This window comes from Eschscholzia californica, unplaced genomic scaffold (genome assembly GCF_041429995.1).
Source record: "Eschscholzia californica isolate CP2 unplaced genomic scaffold, dmEscCali1.0.p SCAF_5, whole genome shotgun sequence".
In the NCBI taxonomy this organism is placed as follows: Eukaryota; Viridiplantae; Streptophyta; class Magnoliopsida; order Ranunculales; family Papaveraceae; genus Eschscholzia; species Eschscholzia californica.
In genome coordinates this window covers 13,097,744-13,123,070 of record NW_028238472.1, presented here as the reverse complement: position 1 = coordinate 13,123,070, position 25,327 = coordinate 13,097,744, and the positions used below count along the sequence as shown (strand labels likewise).

The 25,327-nt window shown below is 38.5% G+C and overlaps 2 pseudogenes; one reads left to right on the top strand and one right to left on the bottom strand.

Annotated features, from left to right (window-relative positions):
- Positions 1-433: 433 nt before the first annotated feature.
- On the top strand, positions 434-23,234 carry LOC147537209 (ATPase 9, plasma membrane-type-like; annotated as a pseudogene).
- LOC147537210 (uncharacterized) lies at positions 14,051-21,819 on the bottom strand (annotated as a pseudogene).
- Positions 23,235-25,327: the final 2,093 nt, after the last annotated feature.

The following is a 25,327-nucleotide window of genomic DNA, read 5'->3' as shown; positions in this document are numbered from 1 at the left end:
ACTAGTAGTACAGAAGCTATTACTATAAATAGGAAGGTTTGAAATAATTTTACTTATGTTATTCTTCTTCTTCAATTTGTTGTTGATAATGGTGCTAAGACAAACTCTGCAAGGAAATAGAAGAATAAATTTGACAGGAACAGGTTTTTGGGTGTTCATGTTTTCATCATTCACCCTAAAATCTCTCTCTAACAGTTTCAGATTTCATGGGTCAGAAACAGAGTTAGGGTTTGTATTTGAAGATCTAAAAGAGAGAGGGGCAGAGATAGAGAGACAAACTATAAGAGAGAGAGTGGGGTGAGGAGGAAGAACATGGTGGTGGTTGTGGCGGAGATGGTGGCCGGAGATGGTGGTCGGAAATGGTGGTCGGAGTTGAAGATGATGAAGAAGAAGAAGAAACAATGTTTGATTTCCTCTTATTCCCTGAAAAATTTCTAGGACTGAAAACCAAGATGCCATCGATGTTTCCATTGTTAATATGTTAGGTGATCCTAAAGAAGCTCGCGCAGGTATTCATGAAGTTCATTTCTTACCCTTTAATCCTGTCGAAAAACGAACTGCCATTACTTACTACGATGATGAAGGAAACTGGTTTAGAGGTAGCAAGGGTGCACCTAAACAGATCATTGAGCTATGTGACCTAAAAGGAGAAGTAAAGAAGAGAGCCCACACAGTCATTGACAAATCCGCTGAGAGAGATCTTCGGTGTAGCAAGACAAACAGTCCCAGAGAAGAACAAAGAAAGTCCGGGAGCTCCATGGGAGTTTTTAGGTCTTCTGCCTCTGTTTGATCCACCAAGGCATGACAATGCTGAAACCATTCGTCGAGCTCCTCATCTTGGAGTTAATGTCATGATGATAACTGGTGATCAACTTGCCATTGGTAAAGAAACTAATCGTCGGCTTGGTATGGGAACTAATATGTACGCATCTACTTCCCTTCTTGGTCAATCTAAAGATGAATTAATTGCTTCAATTCCCATTGATGAACTTATCGAAAAAGCTGATGGGTTTGCTGGGGTTTTCCCTGAGCATAAATATGAAATTGTGAAAAATTGCAGGAGAAGAAATGTTAGAAAGTGGGCATAAACCAAATTTTATGTTATTGGGCTTGGGCCCGTTTTGAGTTTGTGTCCAAATTGATAGGAAAGGGTTAGATAGATAAGAGTGACTTAATAGAAGGTAGTTCAGAAAGTTTTTTTTTAAGGGTTTTTTTGGTGGCTTCTTTGTATGTGTATGAGCAAGTCTAGTGAGAGAAACTAATGAAGCTAGTATCTTGAGTTAATGGTGAATGTTATGTGCATTTGAAAGGTTAGTAGTTATTTTGGATATTTAACTTTGTTATTTGAAAGAGATTTGAGCTCATATTATGAATCTAAGTTTGATGAGATTTATAGATTGATAGTATTGGGTCTTATATATATTGTTTGTGGTTTTTGTGATTAATCTTTTATCATCAAACAACATTGTATCAGAGCCATAATGCTTTAGCATTTTAATACTTTGAGAATCTAGGGTTTGTAAAAAAATTGGGGATCTTGTAAGAAAGATGGCAAATATGGTACAATCTCAAATATCTAGATTAACAAAAGAAAACTATGGACATTGGTCTATCCAAATGAGTGTATTGTTGGGTTCTCAAGATTTGTGGGATATTGTTCAAAATGGTTATGTAGAACCAAGTTTAGAAGAAGAGGATAGTATGAATGATTTACAAAAAAATTTTCTTAAAGATTCATGGAAGAATGATAAAAAGCTTTGTTTCTCATATATTTCAAGGGATAGATAGTCCTACATTTGAAAAAGTATCCGAAGCAAAATCATCGAAAGAGGCTTGGAATATTCTCAAGAATTCTTTTAGAGGAGTTGATAAAGTAGTGAAGGCTCGTCTTCAAATTTTGCGCGGTGAATTTGAAAGGTTGAGTATGAATGAAGGAGAACTTGTTTCCGATTATGTTTCAAGAGTATTGTCTAATGTTAACGAAATGAAAAGGTGTGGTGAAAAATGTGATGACGTTCGGGTGATGGAGAAAATTTTACGGTCTTTAACACCTAAATTTGATAATGTGGTTATTGTTGTTGAAGAATCAAAAGACTTGGAATCTATGACGGTAGATGAATTGATGGGAACATTGCAAATCCATGAACAAAGGGTGAATAGAAATGTTGCAACCTCTTCAAATTATTCGGTTGATCAAGTGCTTCAAGCAAAACTAACTTTAGAAGAAAAACAATGTATATCAAAAAAGGAAAAAGACTATGAGAGTTATGGAAGAGGCTATGATAATAATAGAAGGGGCTTTGGAAACCAAAGAGGAAGAAATCCTTTTAATAGAGGAAGAACAAATGAATCAAGAGGAAGAGGTAGAGGAAACTTTACTAGACCTTATAATAGTCATGGTAGAGATAAAAGGGATATTGAATGTTACAATTGTCACAAACTTGGACACTATAGTAATGAATGTTGGTATAAAAATGAAGTGAAGGAAGAATCAAATCTTGTTGAGAACGATGTAGAAATTAATGTGGATCCTACATTGTTATTTTCTTGTGATGGGTTTGATGAATCTCAAACAAATACTTGGTATTTTGATACCGGTGCGAGTAATCATATTTGTGGGAAAAGAGAATTGTTTGTTGAAGTAAATGAAAATGTAAAAGGGAATATAAAGTTTGGCGACTCTTCAAAGATTCCGGTGCTAGGAAAGGTAATATCCTCATTCAACTAAAAAATGACACCCATAGTTATATTTCCGATGTTTATTATGTTCCCGATATGAAAAATAATATTTTGAGTTTGGGACAACTTTTAGAGAAGGGATATGATATTAGATTGAAGGATCTTCATCTCAGATTAAGAGATAGAAGTGGAACTCTCATTGCCAAAGTGAAGATGGCGAAAAATAGATTATTCCCTTTGAACATTCAACATGGTGATGTAAAATGCTTAAACTCTATTGTGAAAGATAAATCTTGGTTGTGGCATTTGAGACTTGGACATCTAAATTTTGATGGGATGAAGACTTTGGCAAGCAAGAATATGGTAAGGGGTTTACCATATAATGATCACCCACATAAAGTGTGTGAAGGATGTATCTTTGGTAAACATCATCGAACAAATTTTCGAAAGAAGGAAGGTGGAGAGCTTATAATCCATTAGAACTTGTGCATACCGATGTTTGTGGCCCATTAAAGCCGATGACAAATGGAGGTAATAATTATTTCCTTACTTTCATTGATGATTATAGTAGAAAAACATGGGTATACTTCTTGAAAAATAAATTTGAAGTATTCGAAGCATTCAAAGAATTCAAGAACATGGTTGAAAAACAAAGTGGTTATGTGATCAAGAAATTAAGATCCGATAGAGGTGGAGAATACACTTCAAGAGATTTTGATATGTTTTGTAAAAATCATGGGATTATTCATGAACTTACTCCATCATACACACCACAACTAAATGGAGTGTCCGAGAGGAAAAATCGCACCATATTAAATATGGCAAGAAGCATGTTAAAGGAGAAAATGTTGCCTAGAAATTTTTGGGGGGAAGCCGTGGCATGTGCCGTATATTTGTTGAATAGATGTCCCACAAAAAGTGTGTATATGAAGACACCGGAAGAGGCATGGGCCTACTACAAGCCAAGTGTGGCTCATTTATAAGTTTTTGGGTGCATTGCTTATGCAAAGATACCGGAAGCAAGAAGAACAAAACTTGATGACAAAGGTGAAAAATGCATATTCCTTGGTTGTGATGAACAAACAAAATGCTACAAGTTATTCAACCCTATTGCCAATAAAGTTCTCCTTAGTAGAGATGTTGTATTTGAAGAAGAAATGGCATGGGAGTGGAAAGGAAAAGAAATTACTCAAGTTGAACTTGAGCTTGAAGGGGAAGAACATGAAAAAGAAGAAGCACAAAGAGAAGTTCAAAGAGAGCCACGAACACCGATGTAAAGAGAAGCATCATCATCATCATCACCTTCATCCTCGTCTTCATCATCTTCATCATCGGGGGGAAGTTCTAGTGAAAGACCAATGAAGACAAGAAGTGATGCAGGGGCACCCGGCGTGGAGACTATTTCCATGACCGAATCCGGTCATGGACCAACCGGCCAGAGAGAGTAAATTTAGGAAGTCCTTATTTTAGTATGATTATTAGATAATTTAGGTTTAGGAAATTATGTTATTTTAATATTTCCAATAATTGAAAAGATCCAGAATTGAGTCTAGTTATTTAGGCAGTTGCAGTATTTTAATTATTTAGGAAGTCTAATTCAAGTCTATCTAGGAAAGTCCAGAATCCTATAAAAGGATATCTAGTTTGTCTATTATTCTCAGATTGAGAGAAAAACCCCTTTGAAGTTTTAATAAAGTTGAGTATTTAGAGTTATTTGATCTTTATTTTCATTGTTCTTATTTAGTTATTTCATCTCTTTAATTCCGCTGCGTTTCTACATCAAGTGGTATCTAGAGCCATAATTTTTTTTTTATCACTCTTATCATCATGGTTAATACTACTATCTCTACTACACCAACTAAGGAGAAAACACCAACCTTTTCCTCTGAATGGGACAACATTAAAGAAGGGCTATCTGCAGGTAAAAGGTTGGAAGAAGGTTTCAATGAGTACAAGAAGGAAACAACAGAAAAATTCGATAAAATCGATCAACGATTCGATCAACTCAACGACTCCATCAACATCATCTCCAAACAACTCGAAGGTATGTGTAAAAACCAAACTCCACCTCCCACCACCATCACACCTCAACAACCCTCACAACTACCGACTACCACCAACACCACCCGATTTCCACCACTCGATTTTCCTCCCGAGCCCACGACACTACTATTCGGTCACACCATTAGCAACCCCCCTCCGGTTATCACACCACCCTTCATCACCTCCTATTCACAAAACACATCTTTTCAAACACCTACGTACCCCTCCTATACCCACACGTCAACACCACCATCGTTCTCCTTCCCCGAGCCAACTACAACACCACATCGACCACCACACGAAAGCCACTTCTCGGCCGACCACCACCTCCTCACCAACCACCAAACCAACAACCGAAACATCACCAACCAAGCCCAACCAATCGCCCCTTTAGGAACCATTACAACCTACCAAGACCCTCGTCTTCTTTACCCGTATACCCGATATCCTTCAATCCCTACCAACCAAACCGAAACCCACTCACTATACCAACACCATCACACCCACCACAACCTCCAAACCGAAACACAATACACCCCCACGGTTAATGATCCAGTTACACCACCTCCATAACACCGCCGTCCACATGAAACCGAGACGACCATCACCCTCCCTCTACGACCCGACAACACCACACACCCACGTCACCGAGACCAACTCCACCCATTAAACCGAAACCGAGAACACAACTTCACCCATTCCCAAACCCGAGACCCTACCACTCCTATCAACCGTCCAATCAACCTACCACAACGACCCCCCTTGGTTGTCCAACCCACTCAAACCGAACATGAACACCACACTCCACCAACAGACACCGAATGTCCAAACCCTAGTTCATCATACCGTATTCGAATGGAAGTACCATCATATGATGGTTCGATAAATATTAAAGATTTCTTGGATTACGTATCAAGACTCGAGATTTTTTTTGATGTTATGGAAGTTGAAGGTCCGGAACAGGTACGTTGTGTAACTGGTTATTTATCTAAAACTGCTCTTACTTGGTGGAAACAGGAATCTGAAAATCGTCGTTTATTACACCTACCTCCTATTTCTTCTTGGTTAGAATTGAAACCATTAATGTTCTCCCGTTTCCTCCCTCCGGATTATGAGAACCAATTATGTGTTGATTATTTACGTTGCCGCCAAGGAAGACGTTCCGTTGAGGAATATGCTTCGGAATTCCAAAGACTAATTACAAGACTTAATCTCTCAGATTCGGAGTCAATGAAAGTTGAAAAATTCAAGGATGGACTTCGGAATGATATTAAAGATTTGGTTAATTTAAGAGCTTTTAATTCGGTTTCTGAATGTATTAGTGTAGCTCGGTCTTTTGAATCAGATTCACGTTCCATTTTTCGAGGACACAGTACGAGAAGTCAAGCAGTTCGAACTCTACCGGATGAATTAGATCAATCGAAACAGGCGGAGGACGGTACTAAATCACTAGCAGATAATCCTTATAAAAAACCTCCATCAGTTAAGTGTTATCGTTGTTTTGAAACAGGCCACTATTCTAATGCTTGCCCCTCTCGCGGTAAAGCAAATATTGTAGAAAAGAAATCAGATTCAGATTCAGATGAAGATCAATTGGAACGAATTAACACTATTCCAGACAACGGTGATCGGGTTATGTTACTCACTCGGAGAGTTCTTTTCACACCTTTCAAGAGGAATTTATCTCAACGAAAGAATTTGTTCGTTACACGAGGAACAGTACTGAATAAAGTGTGTACTATTGTGATTGATAATGGTTGTGTAGAGAATTTAATTTCTACAAAGCTGGTCAATTACTTGGGTATTCCTACAATGATTAAATCAAACCCGTATAAAACCACTTGGATTCAGTCGGGTACTACTACACGGGTTGATCACATGTGTACTATTAATCTTTCTATTGGTTCTTCTTATTTGTCTACAGTTAATTGTGATGTCACCGATATGGATTTATGCCACATCATACTAGGACAACCATGGCAATCTGATGTTGATGCCACTTACCGTGGTCGTTTGATTGTTTATGAATTTCCATGGAAGAAGAAGATCTTGACGTTATTGCCAATTGAAGATGGATCGGAGGAACTACATTCTCTTCACAAACGGTTCGGGACGAACCTCTTGAGGGAAGGGGATGCTGATGCAGGGGCACCCGGCATGGAGACTATTTCCATGACCGAACCCGGTCATGGACCAACCGGCCAGAGAGAGTAGATTTAGGAAGTCCTTATTTTAGTATGATTATTAGATAATTTAGGTTTAGGAAATTATGCTATTTTAATATTTCCAATAATTGGAAAGGTCCAGAATTGAGTCTAGTTATTTAGGCAGTTGCAGTATTTTAATTATTTAGGAAGTCTAATTCAAGTCTATCTAGGAAAGTCCAGAATCCTATAAAAGGATATCTAGTTTGTCTATTATTCTCAGATTGAGAGAAAAACCCCTTTGAAGTTTTAATAAAGTTGAGTATTTAGAGTTATTTGATCTTTATTTTCATTGTTCTTATTTAGTTATTTCATCTCTTTAATTCCGCTGCGTTTCTACATCAAGAAGTTTGAGAGAAATTTATGAAGTTGTAGATAATAAAGAAGAATTAAACTTGTGTTGTTTTCTCATGGATTGTGATCCTATTAGTTATGAAGAGGTCATCCAAGAAGAAAAATGGGAAAATGCAATGAATGAAGAAATTAATGCAATTGAAAAAAATGATACGTGGGAGTTGACAAATTTGCCAAAGGGATACAAACCTATTGGCGTGAAGTGGGTGTATAAGACAAAGAAGAATGCAAGTGGAGAAGTCCAAAGATACAAAGCAAGACTTGTAGCTAAAGGTTACAAGCAAAGGGCCGGCATTGATTATAGTGAGGTATTTGCTCCCGTTGCTCGTATGGAAATAATTAGATTGTTAATCTCTATAGCGGCTCAATATTCATGGAAGATTTATCAACTTGATGTCAAGTCGGCATTTTTAAATGGTATCCTAGAGGAAGAGATATATGTTGAACAACCTTTGGGATATGTTAAAAAGGGAAAAGAAGATAAAGTCTATAAGTTGAAGAAGGCCCTTTATGGGTTAAAGCAAGCTCCACGTGCATGGAATGCAAGAATTGATAAGTATTTTCAAGAAAATGGGTTTGAAAAGTGTCCTCATGAGCACATTTTATACATGAAAGTGAAAGAAAATGGAGGTATGTTATTTATTTGTCTCTATGTTGATGATTTGATATTTACCGGCAATGATTCAAGACTATTTGATGAGTTCAAGAAGAGCATGGTTAAGAATTTGATATGACCGATATTGGGCTGAGGGGTCATTTCCTTGGTATTGAAGTGAAGCAAATGGAAAATGGCATATTTATTTCTCAAAGAGGTTATGCTAAGGAAGTCCTTAAAAGGTTTAAAATGGAGTCATGTAATCCGGTAAACACCCCTCTTGAAAGTGGAGTGGAATTGAGAAAATGCACAAGAAGAAGTGATGTTGATCCTACATATTTCAAAAGTTTGATTGGAAGTCTACGTTATCTTACATGTACAAGACCGGATATTCTTTATGGAGTTGGGCTAGTGAGTAGGTACATGGACACACCGGATGAATCTCATCTTAATGTTGCAAAGAGGCTCCTTTGATATGTTAAAGGTACGCTCAATGATGGTTTATTTTTCACTTGTGAACAAGATTTTAAGCTTATCGGTTATTCCGATAGTGATTGGGGTAGAGACTTAGATGAAAGAAAAAGTACATTGGGGTTCGTATTTTTTATGGGTTACACGGCATTTACTTGGTCTTCTAAGAAACAACCCATTGTGACTTTATCTACTTGTGAAGCGGAATATGTATCCGCTAGCTCTATGGTTTGTCATGCAATTTGGTTAAGAAATATGTTGAAGCATCTTCAATGCCCTCAAGTTGGTCCAACCGAAGTGTTCCTTGATAACAAATCGGCTATTGCTTTAGCCAAGAATCCCGTTTGTCATGAAAGAAGCAAGCACATTGATACACGCTACCATTTTATTCGTGAACATGTTAAAGAAGGTGATATTGAAGTGGTATATTGCAAGTCTTAGGATCAAATAGCGGATATATTTACGAAGCCCTTGAAGCATGATGTCTTTGAAAGATTAAAGTGGATGTTAGGTATGAGAAGTTACGGAAATTTGGTTTAAGGGGGGATGCTAGAAAGTGGGCATAAACCAAATTTTATGTTATATTGGGCTTGGGCCCGTTTTGAGTTTGTGTCCAAATTGATAGGAAAGGGTTAGATAGATAAGAGTGACTTAATAGAAGATAGTTCAGGAAGTTTTTTTTAAGGGTTTTTTTGGTGGCTTCTTTGTATTTGTATGAGCAAGTCTAGTGAGAGAAACTAATGAAGCCAGTATCTTGAGTTAATGGTGAATGTTTTGTGCATTTGAAAGGTTAGTAGTTATTTTGGATATTTAACTTTGTTATTTGAAAGAGATTTGAGCTCATATTATGAATCTAAGTTTGATGAGATTTATAGATTGATAGTATTGGGTCTTATATATATTGTTTGTGGTTTTTGTGATTAATCTTTTATCATCAAACAACAAGAAACATATTTGTGGTATGACCGGAGATGATGTGAATGATGCTCCTGCTCTAAAAAAAAGCTGATATTGGAATTGCAGTTGCAGATGCAACAGATGCAGCTAGAGGAGCTTCGGACATTGTCTTAACAGAGCCTGGTCTAAGTGTGATCATAAGTGCAGTCTTAACAAGTAAAGCAATCTTCCAGAGGATGAAGAACTATACAATATATGCAGTTTCTATCACTATTAGATTGTTTTGGGTTTCATGTTGATTGCTTTGATTTGGAAGTTCGATTTCTCACCTTTCGTGGTTTTGATTATTGCAATTCTTAATGACGGAACTATCATGACTATTTCCAAGGATAGAATTGTTCCATCTCCTATGCCAGATTCATGGAAACTCAAGGAGATCTTCGCTACCGATGTTGTCCTTGGTACATACCTTGCCGTTATGATTGTCGTCTTCTTTTGGGTTGCGGTCGAGACCAATTTCTTTACTGTAAGCAACTTTACTTAACTACCCATTTCCAAATTTCATCCAAACAAACCAAATAGTTACTACACTAGTAACCTAAGGAAGTAGGGTCCCCTCTCAAGCTTGGTTCGGCCAAACCCAGGTCCATAACGGGGCCCATCCGTGCGGCCTAACCACTTACTTTGGGCTCACAAGTTACTTGCGAGCCCAACTACTTAGCTTATAATGAACACCCGAAATTTGTTTCAAACATGTGTGCAGAAAACTTTTGGGGTACATTCAATCAATGATAATAAAGAAGAACTAACAATGGCTCTATACTTACAAGAGAGTCAAGCTCTTATCTTCGTTACCCGGTCGAGAAGGTGGTCCTTTATCGAGCGACCTAGTTTTTTACTCATGGTTGCCTTCTTAGTTGCTCAATTGATTGCTTCGCTGATCGCCGCCTACGCCAATTGAGAATTTGCAAGGGTTAGAGGAATTGGATGGGGATGGGTAGCTGTTATTTGGATTTACAGCATTGTCTTCTACTTCCCTCTTGACATTCTTAAGCTCATTATCCGTTACGCATTGAGTGGCAAAGCCTGGGACAACCTACTTCAAAACAGGGTATATAACTCTATTTCTCTCTCGTCGAATATACATTGTCTTCTACTTTGATTGTGTTATCGTGTCGAATATACATTGTGAGTACTTTAGTAATTTGCTCATCGTCAAACCTGAATCTAATTTAGTTTGTGGTTTGAATCTAATACGAGACATCTTTCACCAACAAGAATGATTATGGGAGGGGAGAAAGAGAAGCCCAATAGGCTTTGGCCCAAAGAACACTTCATGGTTTACAAGCACCAAATACAAAAGCTCTTTTCCAGGATAAGAGCATCTCCAATGCAAGACTCAATCTTAAAATCCTAAGTGGCACCTAGGACTTTAGAGTTTTTTTTGAGAAAAAACCTCTACAATGGCCTCTCCAATGCAAAACTCAATTGAGATCTTAAGATGATCTGGAAGCATTAAGTTTTAAGAGCATCTCCAATGCAACACTCAATCTTCGAAACTCTGTGTGTGATGGGCCTAAAAGGTTACCCTAAAAGGTCTCCACCCGCAAGTATACGGGCGTCAAGTAATAGTTCTGGTAAGACCGGTTCGTTCCTCAGAGACTAAGTTAAACTAAATTCTAACCTTAAAACTATTGAGATTTAAAATTGGTTTGATGGTGGTAAAATAGAAATAAAATATAAAACTCAAAAATAAATAAAGGAATAAGTCGGTATTCAGAAAAAGGGAACCTAGGGTTTTCGAATCCGTCTTCCTAACAATTCTAACGACAAATTTTATTTTGATCTAATTCAAGAGTTCTTTATATAACTCAGGTTTTAGTCCATGGACGGTCTAAAAACCCGGAAGATTTTATCGTTAAAAATGGTAAAAACTGTAATAAATTTATCGAAAAAAATAATTATTATGACTTCATCTAAAACCCTAGATATAAAAGACTTAGCTACTCATGCTAGAAACGATAAATATTTGAAGTAATATAAGAAAAAGAAGAAAGAACTTACTTTTCTGCGATTTTCCCACCAAACAGAGCCTTAAGGAGTTGATTTTTGTCTGTTTTTCCTGAAATCTGTCAAACGCACCCTCTTGGAAAACGATTTTCTCGTCTTCCCGGAAATGGTTTCCCTCTGGGAAATTTATTTTCTCACCTTCCTTAACTCTCTTTCTCTCTCTAAACTTCCTGTTTTCTCTCTCTTTTCTTAATCTCTCTGTTAATTCTCCCTCTCTATCTCTCTCACAAAGACAGACTAATTATAATCAAAGAGATAAAATTAAAATCAAAGAAATACATCCATTAAAGCTCTCGGGTCTCTCTCTCTCTACAATAGCTCTCTGTCTCTCTCTCTAACTTTCTCTCTTCCTCTTTAATCTCTCTCTCTCTCTCTCACTAAGAAGCAGAGGGAACAAAAGGAAAATCAAAAAGATTCAAGAAAAACTAAAGGTGTTAGCTCTCGGTTTCTCTCTCTCTCTCTCCTGTTCTTCTTCAAAACTTGTGATGATACCTCCTCTCTTTCAGCCGAACTCTCCTGTTATATAGACCTAAAGATCAATCGGATCCCCCCTCTAACCGACTCCCAAATTCTTCTCTATCCCTTTCTGTTTTGGATTCGAAAAAAAACGATTTGAAAAATGGAGGGAGAGAATATAGAGAAACAGTTCACGTACTGTTTGTAGGGATGGAGACTTGGTGTATTGCGGCTGGATGAGTAAAGGTGCAACGCAACTCCTCGGATTAGAACATGTGGACGGAGAATGCATAGACCGTTAGATCTGGCATTGTGAGCACGGGACTATGGAAGTATCTTGCGCCGGGTTACACAGAGTGAGCATCTTAGGAGTGATCCCGAATATAACCTGCGTGACCACCAGTATACCGAAATATTCTCCCTCACTATCAGCTTACACGCCACGTGTCTCTGTTGACTTGATTTTAATCCAAACTTTGACTAGCTATAAGTCTTTCATCCGAACTCCGATTTGACTTCCGTTTTCGCCTACGGGCTCGTCTTGGACTCTACTTTCCATCCGAACACTAACCTTGACCAAGAAGTCAGAATCAACAAATGACCAAAATGCCCCTAGTCTGTATTCTTTCCGACTTTATCCGTTTTGCACGCGTAACTCTGTAAAAAGGTACCTGAACATAAAAGAGAGTAATTCGTGAGAGTAACTGCTCTAGAGAGACTAACTCGTCTAAATTAAGAGACTCAGATGGAACATTTCCATGTCTCATCAAACATCCCCAAACTTAGATTTTGCTAGTCCTCGAGCAAAACAGAAAAATAAAACTAAACCCATTTCACCACTTTCTTAGGGAAACACGATTGCACTTAGCACGTGCAACAAGCCGTTAAACCTCTAGGTTACCCAAGAGGACGAGTTTTGTCTCGTGAGGGTTTGCAGTGAATATACCCACAAAATTCAAAGATCAAAGATGCAAAAGGGTCTAAATATGATGTGGACTAAAAATGTTCATCCAATAGATTTTCGGAAGTTAATAGAAATGAAATCCAAAGCAATCGAACCACACAAATGCTAAAAATCTTTTCACTAGTAATCAAGACTCGAAGTGCACGTGACTAGCCAATATAAGTATCATTTCGGTTCTGAAAAGACAAGACCTCGATTACCGTCTCGATACATTTTGCCTCGACTACTGCCTCACGGTCATACACTCAAAAATCAAAGTCACTCAAGAATGGTTCACTCTATGTGTTGGTATGAATATGAAGAAAACTCAACACATGAAAAAGACGGACGAAAATTCTGTGGACGACTGATCTCAAAGAAGGAAACAACCACTAATATGGAATGGGGAAGCTAACCAACTCTTCTCACCTGACCTACTATCTAACAATGCTTCCTAGAGGTCGATAGACACTAATGAGGATCTGACTAGAACTCGACGTCTTCAAATCTTCAAGAACTACTTCAAGGGACTCAAACAAAACCACATAAACATTTCTCTTTTTTTTTTTTTTTTTTTTGCTACTGACTCTGGTAATAAAACTCAAAATACATAACATACTTTCTTCACATTATTCTTTTCTTGGGTAAAATTCTATTCACTTTGCTTCATGCCTTATTCTCAGGGTTCTAAATGATGAAGTTCCTATCTTCCTATAGTTGACACTGTTTTCAAGTTTCTCAGACTACAAGAGAAGGTTAGCATTCCTGATGGCATCCCTAGTGGTTGTAAAATTTGAACTCAAGAGATCAACTGAGTTCTAATGAATACTGCGAGGTTGAGTAGCTCTTCATTCTACTCAGAATTAGCTCAGAAGAGATCACTCGAAACAAAAAGAAAGGCTCAGAATCTCACCTGGGTTAAGTATCCACTAATGATCGATTAAGTTCTCTTAGAAAAATCTACTCTTCACCTATCTAATACTCACATGGCTAGTGCACAGACAACTTCAAGACTCAAAATTCGTGGAAAAACCCTTAGCAAAAGCATAGTACAACCAACCAGACTCTATAACTATTAACAAGCAAAAACAACTAGACTCACGTTTCTAATCCAAAAATTAAAAATTTTGAACCCTTTTGAATTTTTGAAATAAGGACTAAAAATTCAATCCCCCATCCCTAAACTTAAACCGAACATTGTCCTCAATGTTCTGAAGACTATGCAAAATAAAAGGAATAGGGAAAGATGTTACCAGATTCAGAAGTCCTATGCATGGGTTGCCTCCCAGAAAGCACTAAGTTTAACGTCTTCAGCCAGACGAAACTGATCATAGCAGATCAGTTTTGATAGACAGGATCTTCGATAGGAACGTCCTCTGTATCGGTCAACATCTCTAAAAATGGTTTCAGCCGTTGTCCATTCACTTTGGACACACTACCATTTCTGTCTTCAATGTCAACCGCACCATAAGGATACACAAACTTGACCGTAAAAGGCCCTGTCCATCTAGAACGAAGTTTACCAGGAAATAAATGCAAACGTGTGTTATATAATAAAACTTTCTGACCCGGTGAAAATGTTTTTCTTAAAATAATTTTATCATGCAACATTTTCATCTTATGTTTATATAACCTAGCACTCTCATATGCATCATTTCTCAACTCCTCCAACTCACTGAGTTGCAACTTTCTCTCTCTACCCGCCTTGTCAAGCGAAAAATTCAATTGCTTGATAGCCCAATATGCTCTATGCTCTAATTCAACGGGTAAGTGGCATGCTCTGCCATACACTAGTCTATATGGAGACATTCCAATAGGGGTCTTAAACGCTGTACGGTAAGCCCATAGTGCATCGGTTAGTCGTAAAGACCAATCCTTCCTATTGGTGTTAACCGTTTTCTCTAGAATGCGTTTAATCTCCCTATTCGATACCTCGACTTGACCACTAGTCTGTGGATGATATGGGGTAGACACTTTATGGGTAATACCATATTTATTCATCAAAAGCTCAAACTGTCTATTACAAAAGTGTGTGCCCCCATCACTAATAATTGCCCGCGGTGTACCAAAACGTGAAAGTATGTTTTCCTTCAAGAAAGTGATCACAACTTTGTGATCATTCATTTTGCAAGCAACCGCCTCTATCCACATAGACACATAGTCAACTGCCACTAGGATGTACAGATTTCCAAATGAATTTGGGAAGGGACCCATGAAATCGATGCCCCACACATCGAAGACCTCAACTACCAAAATAGGATTAAGGGGCATCATATTCCTACGTGAAATGCTTCCCAACTTTTGGCATCGTTCACATGCCAAACAATATGCATGGGTATCCTTAAATATAGACGGCCAGTAAAAACCACATTGCAGAATTTTGGCAGCCGTCTTTTTACTACTAAAATGCCCTCCACATGCATGATCATGACAAAAGGAGATGATTTTCAATTGTTCCTCATCAGGAACACATCTCCTAATGATCTGGTCGGGACAATACTTAAACAAGTATGGGTCGTCCCAGAAGAACCGTTTCACCTCAGATAAAAATTTATCACGATCTTGCTTGGTCCAATGTTTGGGTATTTGACCAGTAGCAAGATAGTTCACTATATCAGCAAACCAAGGTAATCGGGAGACACTAAAGAGTTGCTCATCAGGAAAGCTCTCTCTCATGGGTAACTTGTCTTTGACAGACTCGACTACAAGTCTAGACAAGTGGTCTGCTACTAAATTTTCGGAACCCTTTTTGTCCCGAATTTCTATGTCAAATTCCTGTAGCAGCAGTATCCATCTAATCAGCCTAGGTTTTGCATCCTTTTTAGAAAGGAGATATTTTAATGCAGCATGATCAGAGAATATGATGACCTTAGACCCAACGAGATATGATCTGAACTTCTCTAAGGCATACACTACAGCTAATAACTCTTTTTCAGTGGTAGAGTAGTTTAGCTGTGCATCATTCAACGTCTTACTGGCATAGTATATAACGTGAAGAAGTTTATTCTCACGTTGACCTAACACGACTCCAATGGCATAATCAGATGCATCACACATGATCTCAAATGGAGTACTCCAGTTGGGAGGTTGAACAATAGGGGCGGAAGTAAGCATAAGTTTAAGTTTTTCAAAGGCTTCTAAGCAAGGACCGTCAAAGACAAATTTGTTCTCTTTTGCCAAAAGATTACAAAGAGGTCTAGATATCTTGCTGAAATCTTTGATAAACCGCCGATAAAATCCAGCATGTCCTAAGAACGATCGAATATCTTTGACCGTCTTAGGGACTGGGAGGCTTTTTATCAACTCAACTTTTGCTTTATCTACTTCAATGCCCTTTTCAGAAATGACATGCCCTAAGACTATTCCTGAGCGAACCATAAAGTGACATTTCTCCCAATTGAGAACTAAGTTCTTCTCTTTGCATCGAACCAACACGAGTGTGAGGTGATGCAGACATTGATCGAATGATGAGCCAAAGACTGAAAAATCATCCATAAAGACCTCGAGAAACCTCTCTACCATATCTGAAAATATGCTCATCATACATCTTTAAAAAGTGGCGGGTGCATTACACAACCCAAAAGGCATCCGACGATAAGCATAAGTTCCAAATGGACAGGTAAAAGTGGTTTTCTCTTGGTCTTCAGGGGCTATAGGAATCTGATTATAGCCAGAATAGCCATCTAAGAAACAGTAGTAGCTATGCCCAGCTAGTCTCTCTAACATCTGATCAATGAAAGGAAGAGGAAAATGGTCTTTCCTCGTGACTGTGTTCAATTTCCTGTAGTCAACACAAACACGCCACCCAGTGGTCATCCTGGTGGGTATTAACTCATTTGACTCGTTCTTGACTACAGTAATGCCTGATTTCTTGGGTACAGTTTGAACAGGACTGACCCAAGTACTATCTGAAATAGGGTATATGATACCCGCACCTAATAATTTCAGGACTTCAGCTCTAACTACCTCCTTCATGTGAGGGTTAAGTCTACGTTGCATTTCCCTTGACGGTTTAGCATCTTCCTCTAGATAGATATGGTGCATGCAAACAGAAGGACTTATACCCTTTAAATCTGATATTGACCACCCTAAGGCCTCTTTGTGGTTTCTAAGGACATCTAACAGTCTACTCTCCTGTTCTTTTTCTAACTCAGAAGCAATAATGACAGGTAGAGTTTCAGATGGGCCTAGAAACGAATACTTTAAGTTGTCAGGCAAGGGTTTCAATTCTAAGGAAGGTGGTTTGTCTGTGGATGTAGACAACTCTGGGATAGATGGACCACTGGACTCATTGGTTGATGATAGTTGATTTGTCTCTAAAGTTGGCGAGTCAATTGGCTTTGACAAAATGAGGGGTTCAACTTTCGCTTTCCACTTATCAGTATCCAGTAATGGGGTAGAATCCAGCAAAGCATTTACCTCATTGATACTTCCCTCCTCATCAAAGTCTAAGCCAAAATGAGCCAACAGTGTTTCTAAGGGATCCTCGGATAAAGTTTCAGGTAAAGAATCCTGAACGAACATATCTATCAGATTCAACTCGGTAAAATCCTCAACATCATCTGGAAAAAGTCCAGCTTTATAGATGTTCATCTCTACAGTCTTGTTTCCAAAAGACAATTTTAAGAGTCCACTCCTACAATATATGACAGCATCAGATGTAGCTAAGAATGGTCGTCCTAAAATGACTGGAATCTGACTCTGGGTATCACGAACAGGATCGGTATCCAAGATGATGAAATCTACAGGAAAGATGAATTCACCAACTTTTATTAAAACATCTTCCACTATTCCACGTGGTCGTCTAATAGACCGATCCGCCAACTAGAGAACTACAGGAGTGGGTTTTATTTCTCCTAAACCCAACTGTAAGTACACCGAGTAAGGAAGAAGGTTAACACTAGCACCTAGATCTAATAATGCTCGTTCGATCTCATGTTCTCCTATGGTGCATGGTAATGTAGGACTTCCTGGGTCTTTGTACTTAGATGGAAGGGTTTGTTGGATAATAGAACTCACTTGATTAGTCAAGAAGACTTTCTTATGCACGTTCGTCTTACGCTTTCTAGTACATATGTCTTTAAGGAACTTAGCGTAAGATGGGATCTGTTTAATGGCATCTAATAATGGAATGTTAATACTAACCTGTTTGAACATTTCCATTATCTCCTCAAACTAAGATTTCTTCTTAGGTTCTACCAGACGCTGAGGATAAGGGGCTCTAGGAACATATGGCTCAGGCACAATGGGTAGGTTTTCAGACTCAGGAGCCTTCACAGGCTCTTTACTAGGGGTACTAGTTGGTAAGGTTGGTGGTTCATAGTTTGGTTCACTATCTTCGGGAACTCCTACCTTATTGTCAATTGCCCTACCACTTCTAAGGGTGGTTACTGCATTGGCCTGGTCCATTGACATTTTACCCTTCGAATTTGGCTCTGGTTGACTAGGAAATATACCCTGTTCTCTCTGCCTAAGGGCTTCTGTAAGTTGACCTACCTCGGTTCTTAGACTAGATATAGTCTGGTTGGTCTGTTGTGCAAACTCCATTTGGGCCTTAGCTAACTGCTTCATGGTTTCCTCTAAAGACTCCTTGTTCTGAGAAGGATATTGGGTACTAGATTGACCCTGGTTTTGAGCATAAGGATTCCTAGGAGCATTAAACCCAGGAGGGTTCATTGAACTACTAATCTGACCCTGACCCTGACCCTTTGACCAAGAAAAATTGGGGTGATTTCTCCAACCCGGATTATAAGTGTTCGAATAAGGATCATATTTCTGACGGTTATCTTGCCTAGAGTTTAGATAAAGAGCATTAGCATGCTCTTTCTCGTCAGGAACAAAAAATAGGGTACACTTATTTCCAGTATGAGATGGGTCTCCATAGACCGAGCACGGATAAGAGATGGATTCATTTCCAACACTCATGACTTGAGTGGGATCCTCCCTGAATGCTTTAGGCTGACCAAGTTCTAGAGCTTCTATCCTTCTCGTCATGGCGGCGAGTTTAAGATCTGACTCATCAACTCTTTAGATGCCAGCTTTATTCGGAGTAGGATTAGCCCTAGTAGGAGGTCCTCTAGAAGTTTCCCATTGCTGGGATTTCTCAGCTAGATCTTCTAGAAAAGCCATGCAATCATCGGCGGATTTATGAGTAAAACCGCCGCCACAGAATGATTCTACCATGGATGTAGTTGGGTAATTTAGTCCGTCATAGAGAATCTGGACTAGTCTTATCTTTTCAAAACCATGGTGTGGACACTGTAGTAAGATTTCTTTAAATCTCTCAAGATATTTATAGAGAGATTCTTCTTCTTGCTGCACAAAACTGTTAAGACTTTGCCTTAAAGAGGTAGTTTTGTGTTTCGGGAAGAATTTCAGAAGGAATGCACTGCTCAATTCTTCCCATGTAGTAATGGAATGGGGTTGTAAGGCATACAACCAAGATTTTGCTTTCTCCTTCAGTGAGAAAGGGAACAACCTAAGTCTCTATATTTCGTCAGGCATATTGGGGAAATTCATAGTCCCACAGATTTCTTCGAAATCCCTAACATGGTAGTAGGGATTCTCGTTCTCAACCCCACGGAAAACAGGGAGCATTTGAATAGTGCTCGGTTTCAACTCGAATTGAGTCGTGCATTGGGGTAACTGTATGCATGACGGTTGACACGTTCTAGTGGGATTCATGTAATCCCTGAGTGTCATAGGCTGATTTCCATCCCTGGCTTGGTTTAGATTCTCACCCATAGTGTCACTCAAAGAGAGATTCGCTAAAAGATTACTTAAATGTGTTTCTCTACTGATGAAACGACCTCTCTTATCACGATATCTATTGGGCATAAACTAGAGCCCAACGACCGAGGATATTCGAACCAAAGAATCACTACGAGGAACCTATAGGAAAGCAAACACAATCAGTCTGACTCCACCAAGCAACCTAAACAAAATCTAGACAATAGACAGGTTTGTCAGATTCACCCTACAAATCTAGACAGCTCCTACTTCGCCACAACACTTGAACTTTGACTGTTTATAAAGGTTACTCGATCAGAGTAGTCGGTAGACAATTCTCCAGGAAGACAACCAACGATGAACGTTGTGACAGCCGTCTTCCTTCGGCAAACGTTTCCTCTTCTCGAGGCGGCCTTTTTGACAAGAATTGTTTACAAACTTTCCTCTGAGAATGCCTAGATAAAAGTCAATTTCCCGAGTTGTTTTTGAAGGGTCTTATGAGCTCGATACCTTAGGGGCTAATGTCTAAATAATATTTTAGCTTTTTAAGTGAGGTTTAGGTTCGTGAATGTTGTTACCTATGTGGGCAAGAGAACGGTGATGAAATCCGTTTCTTATCTTGTAACTGGGTTAGTGCCCTTACTAGAATGATTACACTAAACAGTTCGGTCACAGCAATTAAGCACACGAATTCACACCAAAAACCCACTGACAGGAGATTCGTGGGTGTTCAAGAAATTTACCTCCCGTTCAAGACGGGCGATGACCTTTGTAGATGACCCGTGAGTGTTCCGACCCGAGGTTCCGTTTTGATTTTCGGTTACAATTTAATTAAGCCCTCCAATTTAGGGTCAAAACTTTAAAACCAAAAATAAAAAGAAAGTCTCTCTCTCACCAAATAAAAAAAAAATAACAAAAAATGTAAATTCTTCTTCTTGAGCTCCTCTCCTTGTTGCGCCTTCTCCTTTGCTCCTTAGTGTTTTTTCTACACCAAAAACGAAAAAACAAGTAAAAGTGTCCAAAAATATAAACTTACCAAAAATAGAAATAAAATTAGATTAAATTTAAACTAAGTCCCCGGCAGCGGCGCCAAAAACTTGATGGGCCTAAAAGGTTACCCTAAAAGGTCTCCACCCGCAAGTACACGGGCGTCAAGTAATAGTTCCGGTAAGACCGGTTCGTTCCTCAGAGACTAAGTTAAACTAAATTCTAACCTTAAAACTATTGAGATTTAAAATTGGTTTGATGGTGGTAAAATAGAAATAAAATATAAAACTCAAAAATAAATAAAGGAATAAGTCGGTATTCAGAAAAAGGGAACCTAGGGTTTTCGAATCCGTCTTCCTAACAATTCTAACGACAAATTTTATTTTGATCTAATTCAAGAGTTCTTTATATAACTCAGGTTTTAGTCCATGAACGGTCTAAAAACCCGGAAGATTTTATCGTTAAAAATGGTAAAAACTTTAATAAATTTATCGAAAAAAATTATTATTATGACTTCATCTAAAACCCTAGATATAAAAGACTTAGCTACTCATGCTAGAAACGATAAATATTTGAAGTAATATAAGAAAAAGAAGAAAGAACTTACTTTTCTGCGATTTTCCCACCAAACAGAGCCTTAAGGAGTTGATTTCTGTCTGTTTTTCCTGAAATCTGCCAAACGCACCCTCTGGGAAAACGATTTTCTCGTCTTCCCGGAAATGGTTTCCCTCTGGGAAATTTATTTTCTCACCTTCCTTAACTCTCTTTCTCTCTCTAAACTTCCTGTTTTCTCTCTCTTTTCTTAATCTCTCTGTTAATTCTTTCTCTCTATCTCTCTCACAAAGACAGACTAATTATAATCAAAGAGATATAAAATTAAAATCAAAGAAATACATCCATTAAAGCTCTTGGGTCTCTCTCTCTCTCTCTACAATAGCTCTCTGTCTCTCTCTCTAACTTTCTCTCTTCCTCTTTAATCTCTCTCTCTCTCTCTCTCTCTCACTAAGAAGCAGAGGGAACAAAAGGAAAATCAAAAAGATTCAAGAAAAACTAAAGGTGTTAGCTCTCGGTTTCTCTCTCTCTCTCTCCTGTTCTTCTTCAAAACCTGTGATGATACCTCCTCTCTTCAGCCGAACTCTCCTGTTATATAGACCTAAAGATCAATCGGATCCCCCCTCTAACCGACTCCCAAATTCTTCTCTATCCCTTTCTGTTTTGGATTCGAAAAAAAACGATTTGAAAAATGGAGGGAGAGAATATAGAGAAACAGTTCACGTACTGTTTGTAGGGATGGAGACTTGGTGTATTGCGGCTGGATGAGTAAATGTGCAACGCAACTCCTCGGATTAGAACATGTGGACGGAGAATGCATAGACCGTTAGATCTGGCATTGTGAGCACGGGACTATGGAAGTATCTTGCGCCGGGTTACACAGAGTGAGCATCTTAGGAGTGATCCCGAATATAACCTGCGTGACCACCAGTATACCGAAATATTCTCCCTCACTATCAGCTTACACGCCACGTGTCTCTGTTGACTTGATTTTAATCCAAACTTTGACTAGCTATAAGTCTCTCATCCGAACTCCGATTTGACTTCCGTTTTCGCTTACGGGCTCGTCTTGGACTCTACTTTCCATCCGAACACTAACCTTGACCAAGAAGTCAGAATCAACAAATGACCAAAATTCCCCTAGTCTGTATTCTTTCCGACTTTATCCGTTTTGCACGCGTAACTCTGTAAAAAGGTACCTGAACATAAAAGAGAGTAATTCGTGAGAGTAACTGCTCTAGAGAGACTAACTCGTCTAAATTAAGAGACTCAGATGGGACATTTCCATGTCTCATCAGTGTGCCACATATGATTTTTAGAGTTTTTTCCTAAAAATTCTCTCTAATGCAACACTCTATTTGGATCTCTAAGATGACGTATCGATGGTGGAATAGAGATATCTCAAGAGGACGCTCTAATTCTTGAGTGTCCTTTTGAGATATCTCTAATTGTCCAACTCATCAATATTTAATTTTCAACCAATAGAAATCGAGTCTTCTATATTTTCTAAATAACTAATTATTTATATACAAAAATAACTATGCCACGTAAGTAAATAAGATAAGTTTAGAGTTTTGCATTGGAGACATAAAAAAATTGAGGATATCTATTTTCGCTACTTGGTAGTGAGAATCTGAATTGGAACTTGACACATAAGATGAATAGGGATTTTTCTAAATTTTGCATTGGAGACGCTCTAAGATGTCTCAACTAGAAACTCTATTTTTGAGATCTCTTTTGAGAGTCGTAAGTGTCCTAGTCATCAAATTTAATTTTTGGACCAATAGAAAGTCTTTCTTTCTCAACCACTTTTTCCTATTAAATGTATGTGTGACATGTGTATCTATTAGAGTTTTTTAGAGTGTTGCATTGGAGAAGGACTTGAATTAGAGATACTCAAGTTAGCTACATAAGAAAGAGACTCTCAATTAAGACTCAACATATAAGTCAAATAGAGTTTTTTTTAAGTTTTGCATTGGAGATGCTCTAAGAGTAGTTACAGGGAGCTCTCTGAAATTGCTGAGCATGTTAAGAGGCGTGCTGAGGTTGCAAGGTAAATATTTAATCTTCCTTGAGGGTATTTTAGTTAATTTATAGTTATACGGAGAGAAGTACCGATAAAGGGAAACCATCCATTTTTGTTTTAATACGTGCAGATTGAGAGAACTTCATACATCAAAAGGGACATGTAGAATCTGTAGTGAAGCTAAAGGGACTTGACATTGATGGAATGCATGTTGGAAAATATTGCTAACAAGTTTGAAATGGAAAAATCAGAAAATATGATGTTGTTATACACGAAACTTCAAAGCTCGATAATATCGATTCTTTTAGACAGTAATTCGCCCCCTTCTGGTATAAACCACGAGTACTCAACGGGTCCGGAATTATGCCTTCAGGATACGATGAAGTCTTAACAACTATCTTGGTTCAAAGTATGCACGCCTTGACCAAAATCGTGAACACTCTAAATATAATTGATAATGCCAAAGTAATTGACCCGAAAACTTATCAAATAACTTGATGAAAATTTTAAAGAATGCTTTTACTGTTTGTATACCATAAATTGAGAGCAAGAGAGAGACAGAGAATTTCGTTTTTGATATGTATCTCAAATGGGAGGGGGTTGGTTATTTATAACCCACCAATAGGTGCTATACGAATGGGTTCATCCATCCCATGGTATATGCCCATTAAAATAAAAAAGCATGGCTACTGGTGGTGAGGGGTTATATCCATTCACATTTCAACTCATAGTTTGAAAATCTCCAACATTCCCCCACCATTTTCAAAATTCAAAAAGAAAAGCGCAACCAAAACAAGACACTGAAGACAAAATAAAATAAAACTGACATTGGAATAAAAAGAAAAACAATTTCTTTTGACATTATCGTAGAAACTTTTTTTTTATTTGAAATTGTCAACGGGTTGAAGGGCCCGACCCTTTACACAACTAATGAGTCAGAAAATGACGAATGAAACAATAAACTTATAAAGAAACATATCAATCAGCAAATTAAGTATGCCTAATTCTAATTACACCCCTCTGGTCATCTCTCACTAGCTTCTTTAATTCCTCAGGCATTGCTTCTGGGGTCATCTCAATCATTCCATTTGCGGGCTTCATTTTTGAGAGGTAATCTGCTGCCTGGTTTATTTCCCTATACACGTGCATAATAGAACACTCCTCGAATTGCTCCCATAATAATTTGATTTCTCAGACCAATCTCTTAATCTGCCACGGTGGTGGTTTCTCTGGGTTTGTGAGGATAGAAACAGTAAGCAAAGAATCTGTTGCTATCTTGACCCGAGTTCTACCATATTTCAAAGCCAATTGGAGCCCTAACCGGACTCCATGCATTTCATGAGTTATTACTGACTCTCTCATTGTAATGGCTGCAGCTGCGACAATCGGATCTCCATTATAATCACGCAATATAGCACCAAACCCTCCATATGACGAATCAAAAGCGCCATCTGTATTTACAAGAATCTGGCCAAGTTCAGGACCCTTCCATTTACATGTAGTTGCAATTTTCATGGTAAGTGGGAGTGTTAGATTCCAACGATCCATGATTAGCAATGCCTCGCTCGTTTGGGTTGCTTTCTGTTTCCATGATGTCACTTTAATCTTGACCGCTCTTATCACTTCCTTTAAGGTCTCTCTGTTCGACCTTTCCTCGCCTCTAAACACCCTGTTATTTCGTTCCTTCCATATGTAGTAAATATATGTTGTAAACACCAGTCCTCCCATTCAGCCAAGGAGTGAGTTACCCTGAAATGTGTCTACACACCAATTAATTTCCTCTACCCAATTACCTGAGTGATTGCGTTGTATGCCCATCATAAGCAATAGTTCTGTCCACACAAAGATCGGAAAGGTACATTGGAAAATAAGATGTTCGTCTGTCTCCACTCCAGAATGACAAAGCGGGCAGTGCTCATCCATCTCTAAACCCCAACCCCGCAATTTTGTTTTTGTTTTCAGACCTCGCTTAAGTGCGATCCAGGCGATAAATGAGTGCTTGGGAACTCCCTCTATACACCAAACTAATTTGGACCACGGTTGTCGATTACCTCTTCGCCTAATAGCGTTATAAGTGTCCCTTACTGTATATTCACCTGAAGATGTAACCTTCCATACTACCTGGTCATGCTCCAAACCCCCCATATCTATATTCTGCAGTTCATTAAACACCTCACGGAAAGCACGGCTAACTCGGTCAGGAACTACCCAATTGCTATTAATAAGAAAATCGGACACTCGGGCATCTTCTCTTAGTTGGGAAGCAAATCGTTGATTCGTTTTGAAATACTCGGCCAGCGACCCTAAAGGGTGCCAAATAT